This window comes from Mandrillus leucophaeus, unplaced genomic scaffold (assembly GCF_000951045.1).
Source record: "Mandrillus leucophaeus isolate KB7577 unplaced genomic scaffold, Mleu.le_1.0 Scaffold15, whole genome shotgun sequence".
NCBI classification, from domain to species: Eukaryota; Metazoa; Chordata; class Mammalia; order Primates; family Cercopithecidae; genus Mandrillus; species Mandrillus leucophaeus.
In genome coordinates this window covers 6,218,702-6,239,765 of record NW_012101476.1, presented here as the reverse complement: position 1 = coordinate 6,239,765, position 21,064 = coordinate 6,218,702, and positions in this window count along the sequence as shown.

Genomic DNA, 21,064 nt, shown 5'->3' with positions numbered 1-21,064 from the left:
CTGTTGAGTTGTAGGAGTTCCTTATGTATTTTGAATATTAATCACTTATCAAATATATGGTTTGCAAATACTTTCTCTCATTCTATAGTTTGTTTTTTCACTCTGGTGATTGTTTCTTTTGCTGTGCAGCTTTTTAGTTTGATGGCGTCTCATGTGTCTATGTTTGTTTTTGTCGACTATGCTTTTGGGGTCGCATGCAAGAAATCAATGCCAACATCAGTGTCAAAAAACTTTTTTTCTATGTTTTCTTTTAAACATTTTCATTTCAGGTCTCAAGTTTAAGTCTTCAATTGATTTTGAGTTGATTTGTGTGTATGGCGGGAGATAAGGATCCGATTTCATTCTTTTGCATGTGAATATTCAGTTTTTCGATACTGTTCATTGAAGACTCTGCTTTTCCCATTGGTATTCTTGGTGCCCTTGTTGAAGACCAGTTGAGCATATATGTGTAGTTTTATTTCTGAACTCTCTATTCAGTTCCATTGGTCTATATGTCTGCTTTTTATGTGCAGTAAAATACTTTGCAGCTTTAATAAAGCAGAAAATTCTGCCATTTGCAATAACATGAAGGAACCTGGAGTACATTCATCAAGTGATACAATTGAGAGCCAGAAAACAAATACTAAATGATACCACTTATGTGAGGAATCGAAAATTGTCAAACTCATAGAAGCAGAGCATGAAATGGTGGTTGTCAGGGGTTGGGGGGAATGTGGAGTTATTAGTCAAAGGGCACAAAGTTTCAGCTATGCAAGATGCCTGAGACCTAGACATCGACTCTATAGCACAGTAATTATAGTTAACAATACTGTATTGTATACTAAAATATTTGTTACGAGGGTAGATCTTATGTTAAGTGTCATCACAAAAAAATAGTAATATTAAATAAAGGCAGTCTTGGGCATGATGACTCATGACTATAATCCCAGCACTTTGGGAGGCTGAGGTGGGGGATCACCTGAGGTCAGGAGTTTGAGATCAGCCTGGCCAACCGGGTGAAACCCCGTCTCTACTAATAATATAAAAATTATCCAGGCGTGGTAGTGTATGCCAGTAATCCCAGCTACTCAGGAGGCTGAGCCAGGAGAATTGCTTGTACCCGGGAGGCAGAGGTGGCAGTGAGCCGAGATGGTAAGCTCCATCTCAATAAATAAATAAATAAATAAATAAACAAACTCTGGGAGGTAATGGATATGCTTATTGCATAGATTGTGGTGATAGTTTAATGAGTGTCTACTTTTCCCCAAGCTAATCACGTTGTGTTCATTAAATATGTACAGCATTTTGTTTGTCAATCATATATCAATATAGTTGTTTGAAAAAGGAAACAAAACAATTAATCTTTAAGCTGACCATCAAGTTTCCAAATTCATTTCCTTATTGGAAATTATCCCAATTAATTAACTAAAGAGTTAGCAGACTAAGAAGAAAAGCTACTCAATGTTAGCTGGAGCTGTTTTCTTGGAAAACAGTTAAACCGTTTCTATCTAATGAAGGGAATCGTCTTGATTTTAACCATATCATTTTTTCCCTCACTCTCTCTCTTAGGGTTTCACACTTGTTCTCCGGTTATCTTTTATGGTCCAGGATCAAGGGCCAATTTTCAGGACAATGTTCCATGTCATGACCCAGCCACCACCACCACCACCACCACCACCACCACCTTGTCCTGAAATCAGAGTAGTTCAGGTCACCCTAGTTAATTGATTTAATGAATATCTTTGCATTGCTAAAATGTAATCAGTGCCTGGCATTTAGCAGGTGAAACCTAGAGGTTAGCCGAGTTCTTCCCAGTGGAGTTGTATTTAAATCAGATTCAGCCTCCCATTACATGGCCTGGGAGGATGTATACTTCAAACCAAAGCTCTCCAGGAATTTTTCTTGTTATAAGGGGAATAGTTCACCTGCCTGGCTTCTGTAGCCACAGATGCGCTCTCAGTTTTTATCCTGTGCTCTTATAGGGCAAACCCCTGCCTTCTCATCAGTCTCTACCAGAAGTTATTCAAGTTAAACGTCTTATTGTTTTCCTACTTTAATTGAAGATATGGACGGTCACGAAACGGGTTTCTTTGCACACCCACCATAGCCACTTGTAACTACAAAGGTGTTCTTCTCTTTGTTCTTTTTCCTACTCCAGATCAAGTAAGTTTCTATCCTCATTTTATTACTTATCTTGTCTGAAAAATTGGTACCAGCTAATAACTACATTTTAAAGTGCTATCTGTCAAGGCATTGAAGAAAGATTATGTAGTATTCTGGATAATAGCATAGACTTGGATCCCGATTGTTTGGATTTAAGTCCAGACTCTGTCATTTACTTGCTGTGTGACCTTGGGCAGACTGCTTAACCTCTCTGTGTCTCACCTGTAATGCAACTTCAGGGGTTGCCAGGAAGATGAAATGGATTAATGTACATATAATGCATATGATAGTGTCTGGCTTACAATAAGTGCCACAAAATTATTTACTATTATTACTGCTATTAATTAACATGAAAAGACTTATTAAAGTGTCTTCCAAACTCAAATAGTTTAATTAAAAGGGAATGCAAACTGCTAAGAAAATATTTTTTCTGAATGTCAAATATAGAAATTCAAAACATACTTAATGAGTAACTAGGTATTACTAACTGGCTTATAATATGTCTTGATTGAAAATGATGAGACATCTGCCATTAGACAGTTTTAAGATATTTGTGAACTGACACTGATGAGATTTCATCTCATTTCATCATTTATGGTGTATTATCTCATTTATTTGTGGGGGGTGTGTATGTGTGTGTTATATGTAACCAAACGCATTTTTCTCTAGAGTGCATTTACCTGAATATATCTTCCCTGCATATTTTTCTTTTTATGTTGATTACAACCGTGCAAGTACTTAGGACATGTGCTAACCTTCACTAGAACCACATAGACACTGATATTAATAATGTATCCACAGTCACAAATGCACATTGGGCTGTGGGCAGACGTATTTCCAAGAGACTCCACGTCTAATTTTTTGTTGTTGTTTTGTTTTGTTTTTTTGAGATGGAGTCTCACTCCCGCCGCAAAGGCTGGAGTGCAGTGGCACAATCTCGGCTCACTGCAACCTCCACCTCCTGTGTTCAAGTGATTCTCCTTCCTCAGCCTCTCAAGTAGCTGGGATTACAGGCATGCGCCACCACACCTGGCTAATTGTTGTAAGTTTAGTAGAGACGGGGTTTCGCCATGTTGGACGGGCTGGTCTTGAACTCCTGACCTCAGGTGATCCACTCGCCTTGGCCTCCAAAAGTGCTAGGATTACAGGCAGGAGTCACCGCGCCCAGCCTTCATGTCTAATTTTTAAAATAAGATCATGCCTCTAGCCAGTTCCTGTCTTTTGTCTATGACTCTAAGAAAGGAATATTAAGCATGTTACAAAGAATAGAATGTGTTTTACCCATTGAATAATGCTATGGGAGTATGTAACAGAGAATATAAGTTTGGTATAATTTTTAATAGGACTATTAAAATCATTTAAAGTACAATTTTATCTTATTAAAATCTCAAAATACATACTTTATCAAAATAAAAAAATAAACTTTCTTTGACTCAGCAATCAAGTATAGTGAAATCTTTATGCAAAGTGATCTTCATTGCAGCTTTGATTATAAGAGCAAAAGGAAATGTTATGTAGCTATTCAGAAGAATGAAACGGATCTGTAGGAAGTAACATGGAGATTTACTGATAATATGCTAAGCAAAAATGATTTCTTCAGAACAGCATGTACAGTATTATTTTATAGTTTTAAAAAGAATAAAAAGTATGTAAATTACACATGAATATTTATGTAGGGGAGTGAGGGAGGGTAAGCATCTGTGCGAAGGTTCATGCCTAACCTTTAAACATAGAGACTATCCAGAAATGGGTTAACTATAGAAGGGAGGGGAAGTAGAAAACTTTACATTTTTTCTGTTATATGTTAAAAACATACTTTAACATGCTTTACAGTATTTGAATTTTCAAAAATAAGCATGTATTAATTTTATAATCAAACATAAAGGTTCAAGCACACACTATGTTAAATGTGTTCGATACATCCAGTGTGCAGGATTATAATGCTTGCTCAGACTAACTTGTTTCACTTGGCTACCTATGACCAGCGTAAGGTCATCGCTAGGCGAAAACACTGTAATTTCTAGAAACAAATATTACATTCTACATACAACAAAAAATGTAAGTCATAGCATTTTGGAGATAATGCTGAATCTCATCAGGCACAGTCAACCAAAACCAGGTTCATTTCATTCTCAGAATTTCATCTACATTTGCCAGAGATTTTAAATTGAATAACGGACTGACTGTGTGTGAATGAAATGCGTGCATTTCTTTTATATTTCTGAAATAGCAATACAGGCTGGGGAGACCCCAGCGGGGGCGCAGGGGAGCTGGGGGTCTGGGCGACAGCAGAGGAATGGTGTTGTGTGAGATAGGGACTTAATGAGATAAGGGAATATGTATTTTTGTGAGGGGAAAAAACTTCATAACATTTTTCATATGAAACATACACAAGAATAATGGAATAGATTATATCTTATGAAATGTGGCCTACAGTAAGTTACTGTTGCATGTCTTCCTTCCATAGAAATAGAATGAATTGGAGACATTCACTTATAATGAAAATTGTCTGTATTTTTCTCAATTGAGAGAGTTCATTGAGACTTCATAGAATAGTTTTATTACATATTACATAGGAAGGAAAAAACACAATTTTTTTGTTCCAATAACAACCTTTTATCTGGCTTGACAATGCACTTCCACGGCAGCTGGATCAAAAAAAGAAACTGCTACAATTCAGAGTGAAAGTCGAGTTTCTTTTCGAAGTGGTCTTCAACAGCTTTCAGCAAACGAAGGAAGGGCATATCTTTTCGGGGAAAATGAAGCACACCTTTCTTTGGCCCAAATGATGGTGAAGCTTCTTTTGTTTATTAGTGTTTTTTTTTCTTTCAGTTTTTGTTTGCTTGTTTTTTTCTTTTTTTTCCCCTAACTGTTCATTAAAAAGAAGAAAATGAGAGAGAGGAAAAAAATGTGAACATTATGCTATTTAGTGGTCACGCTCTAGAGGTTTCAAAAAATTGCCATCAGCAGATGCATCGAGATATGACAGGGTTGCACTTTAACTAGTTTCCTGTCATACCAAGAATTCTGGAATCTTGTCTTTTATTGCAAGCTGTCTGTCATCTCACCCACATTTTCAAGGTGACCTCGAGTCTCCTAGGTGCTCCTCAAACAATTCTCGTGTTTCTAGATTTGAGCTCTTCTAAACACCTCTGAGTACGACCTGAAAAAGTTATTTCTCCATCAAATCTGACAACTTCTCCTAGGACTATCCTGTTTAAACATTACAAAATGACAGTATTTCCACTAAAACCACTTCTTTAACCGATGTTCGAACTTGGACATGGATTCCCCTTTTGTAGCGTGGACGTATAGTAGATACCAGTGTGTCTGCATGCTTCTGTTTGTTGCTAAGGTTCATAGGGCAAGTTCTCTTTTCCAATACTTTTTCCTGAAATATGTTTTGTGATTTTTGTCATTGCTCCTTCGTCCAGGGCTTCTTTAGGACAATTGTTTAAAATCTAAGCAGTTAAAGCCTGACATTTTGGCTCACGCCTATAATCCCAGCACTTTGGGAAGCCAAGGTGGGTGGATCACTTGAGGTCAGGAGTTCGAGACTAGCCTGGCCAACATGGTGAAATCTGATCTCTACTAAAAATACAAAAATTAGCCAGGCATGGTGCAGGACGCGTGAAATCCCAGCTTCTTGAGAGGCTGAGGCAGGAGAATCATTTGAACCCAGGAGGCAGAGGTTGCAGTGAGCCAAGATCACACCACTGCACTCCAGGCTGGGCAACAGAGCAAGACTCAATCTCAAATGATAATAATAACAATAACAATAATAATAATGGTATCTAAGCAGCTAAGAAGTTTTCATTTATTTTTGTTATTTATTTCTGATATCTGGGATTTCATTCAGATCATGTGGGTGGTACATTTGTACATTTTTAGAATTTATTGAAGTTATCTTTGAACCTAAGCCTATGAGAAACTCTTGCAAATCTCCCATTGCTCTAAAAAAATACAAACTCCTTCTTTGGTTGTAAGTTTTATATGTAAATATGTATTATATCAAGCTTGTTGATGATATTATTTAAATCTTATTTGACCTTACTTATGTTTTTTAATCTGCTTATTAATAAAGAAACACATTGAAGCCTCTTCTATTATTATTATTATTATTTTCTTAAATTTTTAAGGATACACATGCAGGATGTGCGGGTTTGTTACATGGGTACATGTGTGCTATGGTGGTTTGCTGCACAGATCATCCCATCACCTAGGTATTAAGTCCAGCATTCATTAGCTATTGTTTCAGATGCTCTCCCTCCTCCAGCACACTCCAGACAGACCCTAGTGTGTCTTGTTCCCCACCATGTGTCCATGTGTTCTCATCATTCAGTCCCACTTATAAGTGTGAACATGTGGTGTTTGGTTTTCTATTCCTGTGTTAGTTTGCTGAGGATAAGGGCTCCTATGTCCATCCATGTCCCTGCAAAGGACATGATCTCATTCCTTTTCATGGCTGCATAGTATTCCATGGTATAGATGTCCCACATTTTATTTATCCAGTGTATCATTTTAGAGTTAAATTCTCCATCAGTCTCAAGATGATTTCCATATCTAGTTTGCCTTATGTTGTTTGATACTTAAAAGTTTGTGCCATTTAGTGACTTTGTGGTCATGGTGAGTGGTAGTGATTATTATATGTGATGATTGTCTTGGTCCTGCTTGATGCTTTCGGGCATACATTCTGCCACCGGACTTTTAATTTTCTGCCACTGCATGAGTCTCTTTATTTATGTTAGCTAATATAACCTATTCCAATCCTTACTTAAAAATTTGGGGGTCTGGGACTTGAACTGCAGATAAGTGGCTTAATTATAACGTTGGTTCTTGACACACTGACATTACCCATTCTAAAGCAAAACGAAACAAACAACACCCAACAAAGCCTTACTAAAGCAATAAGAACCAGCAAAACTACCCAGCAAATGATCCCCCAGAATCTGAGTTCACTTTCCTTTTCTCACACTCCTCTTTCTCCTGCCTTATTCTTCATGGTTCTTCTCCATGCTGCTTCTCTCTCCCCCAGTGATTTCCATCGCTTTCGTCTCTCTGTGTTTTTGCCTTGTGTTGTGAGGATTTATTTTACTTTCTCTTATAGGCCACCAACTTGACTATGATCTTGTATCAGTTCCTCTATTACACTTTTAAATTTTTAAATTTCTTTTTACCTTTCCAAGAGGTTTTGGCTTTGGTTTTGGTTTTGCATGTGATCTAAGTCTATCCACTTGAGCTGTCTCATTTCTGGTTTTCTTGGTCAGAAGTATCAGACTCTTCAATTCATTCTCCTTCAGTTGGATCTAACAGCTGCCCCAGGTGACAGAGACCCTTACGTATGGTGCTGTTTTCCTTTGTCTATTCACTGTTCTCTGCTCCTCCACCACCCGCAGACATCAGGTTGCTTGTATTTCCAGGAAGGGGTAGAAAGTGAACAGTTCTGTTCTCTGTAGGCTGATGAAGCACTTCCCGGTGAAACATTTCTGCTGTTGGAATGAAGTTCCCAGTTTCCCCTAGATCAAGGCTGTGCCTTCTGCTTTTTTGTTTTAATTTTTATTTTAAAGGTAGAGGTCAGTTTACCACTCTAGTTTTTCTGTAGCTCCGTGGAGATTAAGATGATCCTAGAACCACCCCCAGGACAGAACACAACTACTGGACACATGAGGCCTTTACCTAAGGACACCAGAGATTCTGTAGGTAGCCATCGAATCCCACAGAGGGAAGCCCTCTTGCTGCCCAGGGTGATTCGCCAAGAGGCCAGTTGAAAAGATCACAATGTTCCTAGGAAGATCACGCAAAACCTGAGAGCTTAGCTGGGAAGGCTAATGACAGTCTGTTTTCATGACACAAAAGGAAAATATTACTAAATAATACTATGGCCTTCCTCTCATGCCAACTCAGAAGGCATTTTCACTCCCATCTCTAGGCCTTTCCAGATCTGGCCTCCTATGAATACAAACTCTCTTTATATTTTATCTCTGACTTATAATGCAAGCTCCTTAAGGTCAAGAGTGTTTTATCTTTGACTATGTTATGTACAAGACTAATCACAGAGCTAGAGCTAATTGGTGGTTTTATATAATCATGACCATTACTATATTAAGCATAGGTGTATATTAACCTGACATTTCTAATTTATAGGCTAGATAACAGAGAACATTTGCTCATTTCATAAAAGTGGTTTTCCCAGGGCTTATTAAATCTCACATTCTCAAAAATATTTTATCAATGTAGCATAAGACTTTTCAAGAACACACATAATTTTGTAAGTTGGCAAATGCAATCTAAACTGGATTTTTAAAAAGAAAAGCTTTCATTGTGGGATTCCCGTCTATGATTGAAATCTCCCAGCGTATGTTCAAACAGATTGCATCTCATGGGGTCTCTTGAGTATTCTCCCATCTTTATGATTTAATGGAGTGAGAAAGTTCTCCCACAAACATCCAGCACTCTAGGCCTGTAGTCTGATCTCATGCTCCAATCTGCATCCTTTCTTTGCTCTATTAATTGAAATTAAAATAAAATATGCTCTTTACTAGTGCTGATCTTAAAAAATTACAAATTGATAAACTATTTGTAAAAATTCATTTTAATCAAATTATGTATTACTCTCTCAGCAAAATCCTTTTTTAAAAAAAATGTTTTATCTTCATCTCAGGGTTTCCTAGAGTCCTTCTTTTGGTCCCACTGTCATAGAAATTTTAGATTCTTTTTCACTGGATGCAGATATCTCATTCAAGTTGTTTTTGTTTGGTTTTAGTTGGTTTGGTTTGGTTTGATTATTTACATCATAGCAGATGTCTGACACTTGATCAAATGTCAGACACCTTTTATTGCAAGAAGCACCATTATATGGTGTTACTAAGCATGAAAAATTACTGTCAATTAAACTGTGAGACATCACTAAGATGGGCCCTGATTTCAAAGATGTTAAAATGTGAAAGTATAAGTGGTATACAAGTGATGAAATATGGAAATAAGTATTTTCTGGCTTGTGACGCAGAAACAAAGAACTCTTTTTTTTTTTTTTTCTAGATGGAGTCTCTCTCTGTCACCCAGGCTGGAGTGCAGTGGCACAATCTCGGCTCACTGCAACCTCCGCCTCCCAGGTTCAAGCAATTCTCTGCCTCAGCCTCCCAAGCTGGGATTATAGGCCCCCGCCACCATGCCTGGCTAATCATTTTTGTATTCTTAGTGGAGACGGGGTTTCACCATCTTGGCCAGACTGGTCTTGAACTCCTGACCTTGTGATCCACCCACCTTGGCCTCCAAAAGTGCTGAGATTATAGGCGTGAGCCACTGTGACTGGCCCAAAGAATTCCGTTTATGTTTGCAGAGGACCGAGCAGTTTGATCCCTGCCACTTTCCTTTTCAACCTTTCTGAATTTCTAGGGTAGCCTTATCACAACAGGGAGCACATAGCAATGCCTATTCCCACCACCTGTGGGTCCTAGTAAATCTGGTTCCCTGAAACAGGGCTAATCCTGGCAATGTCCTTACAAGTCACCATTTTCCCGTATTGACCACAATGGTGGATCTTTCTTGAACGACTCTGTTTTCCCATCTGGCCTGACAGTCCCTCACTGAACCTGAAAACTGTGCAAAGCCTAACTGGGCTTGATGGAAGACCTGATATTTTGTGGGGTTCTTTCTAGTTCTTTCCATGTAGCAACTGGGAAGAATCCTGTCCCTTGTATTCACCTATGCTGTTCTTAAGAGAACCATTTATTGCCCCAGTCTTTTGATTTCCTACTTTCCTCCTCTTCAGACATCAGTGCCTACTGTAATGAAGGCTGTGACCACTATCTCCTCTGGAGATACACTTACCTGCTGGATTTCCCCATCAGGGATCAACTCTTCTTGATAGGGGTACTTGGATCTTGCAATACTCCCCAAAGTGCTGGGCTGTGTATTTCTGGAATTCTTTTAAGAGATGGAGTCTTGGTGTGTTGCCCAGGCTGGACTTGGACTCCTGGCCTCAAGCCATCCTTCTACCTCAACATCCCAAGTAGCTGGGATTACAGGTGTAATCCCATGCCCAGCTTGCAGTTCTAGATTTAAAACGAGTTGGCTGTTTTGATGATCTGGAGCTACCACAATAATGTCTCTCCCAGACCCATCCACACAAGGTACTAAACTAGCATCCAAAACTCAACGTAAATAAGATAAATAAATAACTCATTTTTCCCACACATTTTCAGACTCTAGGGCCATAATCTCCTCTAGTTAATGTTGTAATGCTTTATATTCAAAACTCAGCTGCCACCACTGATTTATCTCTCATTGGCTTAGATTGAGGTGGTGCATGGATGTCATTGTAATCCCCAACTGAATTTGTGGATGTCCCTTCTTTCTGCCTTCTGCCCTGGCCTATGAACTATGAACTACTGCTGGGACAATGCTTTTCTCTGGGCCTCTGTGAGGAAAGGGAGGAAAAGGAAAAGAAAGACAGAGCTATGAGAGCAACCATTCCTTTGCTTCTTGAACCAGACTTCGTAGAATGGAAAATGGGGTGAACACAGTTTTGTCCAAATGAAGTCTGTCACTCTCATTTGGAGTCCATAACACAGAGTAGAAGAAAGGCTTGATAAGGCATTAAAAAACCTAGTTTAAAACTGGTAGTTGGTCTGCTTATTTCTCTGATATTCAGTTACCTCATTGTAAACTAGGGAAGACTGTCTTTCCTGTGTGGACCATTCTAGCACAAGGAAGGATGCAAATAAAAATGACATCATCAATGCAGAAGAATGCTGTGAACTTTAAGACATTACACACCTGTAAAGGAAAGTAATTCATCATTTGAATAAAACTGATATTGTCACATATTGTTTATTCTCCACCCCGCTTTCTTTCTACCCTGGACCCGACACTCTGAACATTGCTGCCAGCTTTGGTGACCTTGCCTCTGGGTGAAGGTGCCTGCATACATGCTGTATTCACAGACTGAACAGTTGTCCCTGAGGGGCTGGATTTAAGTTAGAAAGAGATATAAAAAGTGGTGGAAATGCCTGAATGTAGAAGGCAAGTTTGAAGCTTCTGCATCTATTTGACTTGAGATTAAATGGGGTGCTATTGATCTATATACCTTCCCTCGCCACACTTAATTTTGAAATGCACTTCAATTCTCATGCTATTCTACAACCTGAACAACAAAACCATGCTATTTGTAAACAAAGCATTTCACATGTAAGAACCAGGCCCATTGTGCATTTTTTTTTTCATTTTATCCACGTTTTTGCATAAAATCTGTTTGTATGCCCAGTTTTCAGACTGTTTCATTGCATGATATTTAAGCGATGGTCAATCCTATTTGTGTTACATTTATAGGGATCCTTGAATTTCCAAAAGTAAAGAGGAGAATCTGCTGTTTAGCTAAGAAATCTGTTCAACTTAATACAGATTGTGTACCTTCTCTTAAATCCCAGACTGAGCTCTTCTTTTCCAGTTCTTCAGAAACGAAGAAGCCCTTATTTCTGACAAATTTATGGATACAGTGCATCTCTCTATCATTAAAGGCAAACAACATCTTTCGGATATAATGGGAATATGAGTCATCACCCTAAAATCTGATCTGGTCCTAATTCAATTAAATCATTACATTCTTGTCTTTCACTGATTTTCTTTCCTACAGAAAGCCATGCAACGAATGTGTTAAATGCCTATTTTTAAATAGTACGTGCATTCAAAGAAGGGCAAAACACACACACACCATTTAATGCTAAAAAGGGAAATAAATTGCTGCTTTTTTTTTTTTTTTAACAAATGGCTGGGAGGGTTATAATGTATTAGTTTTTTTTCTTTTTTCCAGAGGTAATCTTGGATGTGGAGTGAATGAAGTGAAGTCTGTTATCAATCCATAACATCTGCCGCAGTGTCAAGCGATGAAATGGGTGACTCCGGAGCCCAAGACAGCTGGGACGGCTTTCTTAATGCAGGAGGGTATTGTGCAAACAAACAGGCCCTGATACGGTCTATGGTTGTCACAATTATTCAGGCTGGTGATACATCTTCCCGTATTAGCTGCTTGGGCAGCCCTATTTCTTTTAAAAGTAAACTACTGTATAACAATCACCATCCTGGCCTGTAAGTCAGTGAGCACAAATAGAACAAATATCCCGAAATAAAAATAAATATAAATTAAAATTTATCGCCAGAGCAATAAACTGCAAAACAGATGCAGGATGAAACAAAACAAGACCAAACACCTGGGGGAGAGGCTGTGGAGAGAATGAGCAAACACAAATCCCAAACCTTACTCACAACAAAACAAAACTCTGAATGAGGAGCAATTTTCCTTACACTTTACAGTGTTAGGGGTTCAAGTGTCTTTCAGGCTAAAAATAAAAACACTGTTTGGGGCCTCTAATTTTAATTCATTCTTCTTTTGAGGTTTGTGACCAGCATTGTGGGAATGGTAATTAAAAATGAGGAGGCCTAAGTATTAAGCGTGAGCAAAGGTTCTCTAAAATGAGGAAATGAACTAATTCAGTAATATATGTATATAAATCTGTAGCTAAAGGAGACGCTGAATTTAATTACAAATAGAATCTTGGTTTCATCTAGCTTTCTAGAAGACACGGAAATGTTCTGATTCTAGTTTGTAAATTTGTCTTTCTCACACATCAGGAGCCTGGATTTCCAGTTGAAATACAACACAGTGCATTCTCCAACGTATAGCCTAGCTTTGGGTCAAAATTCTGGAGCCTGCTCCAATAATTACTATGCATTCAAGCTGCCTGCACACTGAGCACTAAGGTTCATTGGAAAGGAGACTCTTGGGAGGCCTTGAAGCACATCCAATCACACCTAATAATTGTGCAGATATGAAAAATAACATCAGAGAAGTAAAGATTTTTCTAGGAGGCCATTTAGGTTTTGCTCTGTGCTTTATTCTATCATATTAGGCTACCTTATTCTCTGTTACCTGCATATCTATGGTAGTATTAAAAGTAAGCCATTTTCAGTTTGTGTTAACAAGATGGATATCTGAAAACCAAATACAACTGGAAAATTCAATCGAAGTTACTGCAGCTTGACTGGGATATATTGATTCTTAAACCTTGAGATAATAAACTCTAAATATCCATTGAAATATTTTTATTTTTAATTTTACGAGGTGTGTACTGGTATAAATTTTGAAATACACATATTTTAGTGTATATACATTCTTGATTAAGTCAAGCCCAAGTGCCAGGAAAGCTCAAAAATACACAAATCAGTGTTTCTGTAAAGAGGATTTATATCTTATTCATCATTGTATTTTTCTCAACATGTCACACAATGCTCACAAATAACAGATAGTTGTTAAATGCTGTTTCAACTTAAGTATCTTTGTTGCCTTTATGTAAGCAAAAATAAGCTCAGTTTCTTACAAATCATGTGTCAACATAGTGGAATATTTCCTCTCTGATAATGGGACATCATTGCTTAGTCACTCATTCATTCATTTGAGAAGTGTTTGTTGAGTATTCTTGTCTTGTCTATTCAGTTCTCCACGTTAAAGATAAAACAGATAATCAGTGAACAAGGAAGAAATAGCACCGGCCTTCAAGAAGCTTACAGTCTATCAGAAAAGAATGATGTTGAACTAGTCATTCTAAGTATTACAAAGGAGAAATTTAGGCAGCCACATCTGTATGTAGAAGGAAACTCAGCCTGGTTTGGGAGGCAGTGCTATGAAGTCATAGGCCAATGCTCCAAGGAACTACTTGCATTTCAGTTAAGGTGCACAGGCCAATTCTCCAAAAAACTTGCATTTAAGCTAAGGTGCCATAAAACCTTTCGAGGTAAGAAATGGGAAAAAATAGACCACACCTAGATATTAATGCTGCCTGGCCTCTTTTTTCATTGAGGAAAGAAAAGTCAAACTAATGCCCAGTTTCAAGTAAGAAATATATTTCTGGTTTTGGAAAGAGAGCGTGGGGTTTGGTCACATACAAAAAAAAAAAAAAAGTCAAGGAAGAAATCACCTGTAGCACCTGTTTTGAAGAATGTCAAAGTAGGGGAAGTTGGGGTTAGATATGTGGAGTCAGAAGGATAAAGTCCTAGACAAAGAGAAAGGCATGGACATCAGCAAGAAAAAGCATAGGGAGTTCACAAAACGTGTAGGGCTGATCTCCAGCCAGGAGCACACATTTGTTTTTTAGTGTCCGGTGTCTATTCTGATTGGTTCAAAGAGACTTTGCTGAAGTGATGTCTTTCCTGTGGAGGCACCCCAGTTCCACTGATGCTTCTCCTTCCCAAAACACTTACTTAATTCTTCTCATAGTACTTTCATTTGTATAACAGATGTTGTAATTTACTCACTGATTGTCCTATTTACTCTCTGTATTTTCCCATTAGAATAAAAGTAAAGGAAGAATCTGCATCTGTTTAATGTGTTGATGTATTCTGAGCTTCTGGACAGTCCCTGACTTACAGTAGCTACTATAAAAATATATTGAATTGAACCTAGGGGACGTGACATGTTTTGCTCCATAATTCAGTGGTCCATTGCTGTTGTCCACCAGGTCAGTCTGGCTTGCTGTAGGGTATAGATTTCAGCTGGTGGAAGGTACAGCTTTTCCTAAAGCCCTGGGCTGGAAATGGTACAAGTCCTTTGCCTTCAAATTTTGTCATCAATAACTCAATCACATAACTACACTTAACTGCAAGTTAGGATAGAAAATGCAAAAACCACCAGGTGTGGTGGCTCACATCGGTAATCCCAGCTCATAGGGAAGCAGAGGTGGGAGAATAGCCTGAGTCCAGGAATCCGAGACTTGCCTGGGCAATACAGCAAGACCTTATCCTTCACAAAAAGGCAAAAGAAAGAAAGAAAGGAAGGAAGGAAGGAAGGAAGGAAGGAAGGAAGGGTGTAGCTCCCCTCCAACCCCCCCACCACTTTAAAAAAGAAAAAAGAAAGAAAATGCAAAAACCACATACCCCCAAAGAAAGGAGAGTGTATTTTGATGGACAATTGAGAGTTTCTCCTACTTTGACCACACAACCAAATCACTGAAGGGAAGGTCTCTTCTTCAAAGTGTTACTGCTTCTTTCAACCAAGGCAGAGGTGTTTGTGAGAAAAAAGATCAAGTGCATTCCTTTGCCAATATTAGAGTAAAACTGAAGGCATTATCCGTCAATATTTTGTAAGTATTACAGAAGCAAAACTATGGAAGAGTAGCACATTGTCCTCGTTAAAATATTTCAATAATTATATGCTATATATTTAACTAAGCATTAAATACCTCAAATATATTTGTATTGTCAGGAGGTCAATCATCAATCAATAATAAATTATGCAACTTAATTAAATTAATTTTAAATCTGATTAGCCTAAATTAATGTTAATGATTAAAAATTACAAATGTGGAAATAATGTATTTAGAAATTTACATGGAAAAATTTAAAACCTAATTTCTTTTTCATTGATTCAGTAAAGTTCCCATCATCTCATTTATGTAAATTAGTATTCTAACTACACTTATCTTTTTAGTTTACAATGCTAACAATCAAATTGTTACAATTTATATGTCCAGAACAGCTAACAGAGCATTTCTTGCCCTCTTAGAATATGAAGGGGATTCCTACTTAATGAGTGACAAATATGTCTCAGTAAATCATATGCATGTTGATTTTCCAAATAGCATGTGAGAAACGCTTTGGATCTAGGTTGGTCTAAATCCAAAACCAAAGGAAACTGTTCTAAAGAGGTCCACGATTTATTAATTCATTTAGTCATATTACTTATTAGACACCCATGCATAAATGTCTAAGTGTTGAGGGGCAGAAACCTTGTCTGTCTTGTTAGCAATGATGGTCTCAGTGCCTTAAACATTGCTAACAGTATTATGCATTAAAAAAAACTTTGTTGAATGAATGAATGAGTGAATGCATGCTTAATGGTTGAAAATTTACTGTGGTCAAATCGTTGTGCTGGCTCCTCATAATACTGTGCTTGGGATAAAACCTTGAGGATATTGTATGAGGTCCCTTAAGTCTCTCTCTCTGTCTCTGTCTCTGTCTCTCTCTCTTTTATTTATTTGAATCCTATACTCCTCCTATGACAAATCTGATATTTTTGAAAAAAAAAACACCATTTTTCAGGATCTAAATATTCAGGAAGTTCCTCTGGTATTTGTAATTCCTTAATGGCGCAATATTTTCTAGAACACTAGAAATGGTGCAATGTTTTCTAGACCACTATTTATTTACATAACGAAATCATTGCATATAGCTCATTTAAAAATACCTTTTCAGAGGGAGGTGATGAAAATGGAATTTGGTACTTCAAGGAATCTCAATTAAATTATTTTTTAAAGGCAAACTTCACCTTTTGCATTCGTATTTGCATCATTCAATTTCTATATCTGAAAATGCATTCAAAGACTTGAGAAGAGATGCCTTGGTCTGCTGTTTTTCAAACTATGATTGAGAATCAACAGAGCGGCTAAATCAATTGTGTAGGTAAAAACTAGGTTTTGCAATGAAAGACAATATATTAGAATAAAATGAAATGAAATGAACAATATCAAACTACGCTGCTCAACAAAGGTATAAGTCTTGTTTTATAAAACATTTTTATGTGTGAAGGTGTATGTTGAGTCAAGATATAATCTTCATGTTTAGAAACAGAATAATTTGAAATATGTCCCTTATGTAGGCATTGATAATTGATGGTAGTTTAGGAGAATAATTATCTTTCTTCTAAAAGGTCAGGATCCTAGTGTTATGGTCTATGGAGGTCAATGACTTGGCAAAGATCTCTTTCTGGTGTGCAGTGGTAATGGAAGCCACAGTGTAACTGACATTCTTCAAAATAGCTCCTGCAGACGATTTCCTCCTTGACTGTTTTTCATATGTGATCAAACCCAACACTCTTTCCAAAACCAGAAACATACTTTTTTACTTGAAACTGGGCATAAATTTGGCTTTTCTTTCCTCAATGAAAAAGGAGGCCAGACAGCATCAGTATCTTGGGATGGTCTATTTTTTCCCCCATTTGTTACCCTCAAAAGGTTTTATGGCACCGTCTACATTGGTTGCCCTTCTAGCCTCTCATCATAGACACCTTTGCCAACATCAATGACTGATTATTCTGGCCATTTAGAATTGGCTGGAATTTGCCAAACTGGGTTTCAAACACAGGTCAAAAATCTATGCACGGCCAAACAAGGCTCTTCCATTTATATTCCCTTCTTGACTTTTTGGTTGGTTTTGGTCAAAAAGAAAAATTGCTTTAACTATACTCTTATTTTTTCTGAATCTACCTGGGGCTTGATATGAATGATGTCTATTTGTAAAGTTAGTTCATGGTGTAAAAGAAATGAGATTTCTCCTTCTCTTTCACAATACGGCTACTTGCCCTTATATTTCATTGCTGGACATAATTATTACATCATTTAGGTCTTAATGCAGTGCCTATGTTGCTAAATTGTGATAGCAAGCCGCTGATAAAGTCCTTTGATTAGTCACAGACAGCTTCTCTAGATGTCAGCTTGTATTCACCACTGGTGCCTTTAAGCAATTCAGTTCTTCAGTAACTTTGTATACTCCCTCAGTTAATTACGGGCTCATACAACCTGGGGACTCACTTGAGCTGATGGATGTCAGTACCCTCTCAGGATACTAAACAGATGACTCCACAAATTCTGAAGCTGCTTGAGGTGATGCTAGCAGATGTATCTATAGCTATTTTCTAATTTGCACTAGGAAATCCACAGAACCACATATGTTGACTTGAGGGGTCCTAAACTCTCTTAAACCAAAAACTTTGCCCCCCACCAGTGCAACATGGTTATCACTGTAACTCTATTAGAGAGTTACTTCTATGAGTTAGGTATTTATTCCCTAGTTAGCACACAATAAAATGGAATTATTTGAAAAAGTGTTAACAATTTATAAAGCATTATCATCTCAAGAAGAAGGTACTTGTGTTATTATCTCCGAGAAGGAAGTCCAGCAGTGGCTTTATGGAATAAGAACGTGTTTTTAGGGGGGAAAAAAATGGCTTTGGCTCCAGTCCTAGAGATGCAACTTTCTGGCTATGGTACAGGTAACATCACCTGGACCTTCTGTTGATCAGGGAATAGTAAATCTGTTTGTCCTAGTCACCTTGCAAACAGGACAGTGGTATGAATTAAGGAAATCAGGACAGTTGCAGAAATGGACGTTCCATGATGACCAAGAAAACAGTCTCTGAACCATAAATGCCTGGGTTCGGGTCCCACCACGCCACTGCTGATGGAGTGACCTGCTTGTTAACTTCTCTGTGCTCAGTCTGCTGATCATTGAAATGGGAATGACAATAGTAACTAACGATACAAAGGTGATAGTAAGGGATAAATGAATGAATTCTCTGCAAGTCCCTGGGAACAGTGCCCACGACATGGTGTGTGCCACAAAATTGCTAGCGGTTACTAAGCTGGCTTTGAGAGCTGAATGTTTAGAAATATTATAGAAGATCTCGTAACAGCTGGGCCTCAGAGTCCCACATGAAGATGAAACAAACCTCATAAACTTGGATGGAGCAAGTATAAACTACCAAACATGATACAAATAAATGTAAATTTTCCTTTGAAGTAAACATATTTATTTTATTATAATAACTAAATAATAAAAATATATACTTACAGTAAGCATTAAAAAATAAGTAACTGACTCAGTTATTTCAATAATGCTGCCATTGAGTGCTCTCTCTCTCTATATATGTGTGTGTGTGTGTGTGTGTGTATATATATATATATATATGTATTTTGTTTTTGAGATGGAGTTTTGCTCTTATTGCCCAGGCTAGAGTGCAGTGGCAGCAATCTCAGATCAATGCAACCTCCGCTTTCCAATTTCAAGCGATTCTCCTGCCTCAGCCTCCCAAGCAACTGGGATTACAGGCATCCACCACCACTCCCAGCTATTTTGTTTTGTTTTGTTTTGTATTTTTAGTAGAGACAGGGTTTCACCATGCTGGTCAGGCTGGTCTTGAATTGCTGACCTTGTGATCCACCCGCCTCGGCCTCCCAAAGTGCTGGGATAGGCGTGAGCCACCACTCCTGGCCTGCTCAAAATATTTTCAGAACTCTTTTTTTGAAACATCTTCAGTTTTTGAGCTATCCAAGGAAATCAGTGGTTTTATGTATGTCAAAGAGATATCTGCATTTCCACATTCATCGCAGCATTATTCAGAACAGACAAGATACTGAATCGACATAAATGTCCATCAATGAATAAACAGAGAAAGAAAATGTGGTATGTACATATATAATGGAGTACTATTTATCCTTAAAAAGAAAGAAATTCTATCATTTGTAACATGAATGAACCTGGAAGATAATATGTTAAATGAAAAAGCCACACACACAAGGACAAATATTGTATCATCTCACTTAAATGTGGAATTTTAGAAAGTTGAACTCGGTCAGGCACGGTGGCTCATGCCTGTAATCCCAGCACCTTGCAAGGCTGAGGTGGGCAGATCACGAGGTCGGGAGTTCAAGACCAGCCTGGCCAATATGGTGAAACCCCGTCTTTACCAAAATTATAAGAAATTAGCCAGGCATGATGGTGTGCACCTGTAGTCCCAGCTACTCAAGAGGCTGAGGCAGGAGAATTGCTTGAACCTGGCAGGTGGAGGTTGCAGTGAGCCAAGATCCAGCCTGGGTGACACAGCAAGACTCTATCTCAAAAAAAATAAATAAATAAAAATAAGAAAGTTGAATTCACTGAAGCAGAGAGTAGTTACCAGGGTCTGTAGGGAGAGAGGAAGGGAGACTGGAGAGATGTGAGTCAAAGGGTACAATGTTATAGTTAGGAGAAAGAAGTTCAAGAGATCTATTGTACAACATGGTGACTATAGCTAACAAAAATATATTGTATACTTGAAAATTGCTAAGAGATTAGATTTTAAACATTCTCATCACAAACAAATAATACTTATGCCAGGTAAAGTATATGTTACATTGCTTGATTTAGCCATTCCACAATGTATGTATCTGCTAGAACATGTGGTACACCATAAATATATACAATTTTTACTTTCAATTAAAAATAAAAAATAAAAGAATCAGTGATATTATTTAATGATTATACATTATTTCATTGTACTTTAAAAAATTAATCAGTTGGTATTCCTCTTCTGAGCATTTTTAGGTTGGAATTAAGGCTACCAAATTCGTGCTTTTTATTCCAATGGAAAAGATGTCTTCTGTCTCCAAAGGATTCATTTCACCCATGATTGAACAGCTTTTCAGTACAAGTCCAGATTAAGTAAATACTTTAGGTTTTGGGGTCTGCACTGTCTTGTCTCAAATACTCAACTCCACTGCTACATAGTGAAAGCAGTCAGAGACAATATGTAAATGAATGAGGATGGCTGAGGGCCAATAAAACTTTATTTGCAAAAACAGGTGGTTGGCTGAATTTCGCCACCCAGCTGTAGTTAGCCAACCTCTGATTTAACCTCTCTGATATTGAGGAGATAATCTGTCTAACATTCAGAATGAGCATTAAATGATACAGCTTTATGCCTGACACATTGTCGTCACTCAACAAATGTCTTTCTTCCCTTCTCAGCAGCTGTGGTTTTAGTAGAAATCACATGGGCTTGCATCCGGAAAACTGTTCAAGTTATGGCATGAATTAGCTTTGCAGTTCTCTGAGTTTCAGACCTGTCATCTGAAAAAATCAGGCCAACTTTTATCTCCTTTTGAGCTCATATAAAATTTAAATATGACAAAGTATGCAAAATTTATGCCACAGAGAAGGTACCAAAGATCATCTGTTACAAACTCTCTCTGGGGATTTCCATTTCAAAGTGTTGTCAGAAACCTTGAAACCCAAAGGGGCAGATAAATCACTCATTATTTCTCATCAACAGTAGCAGATTTTGGAATTCTCAATGGTGTTTTCGGTAGAAATCAGGCTCCATGAGAATATACATTTA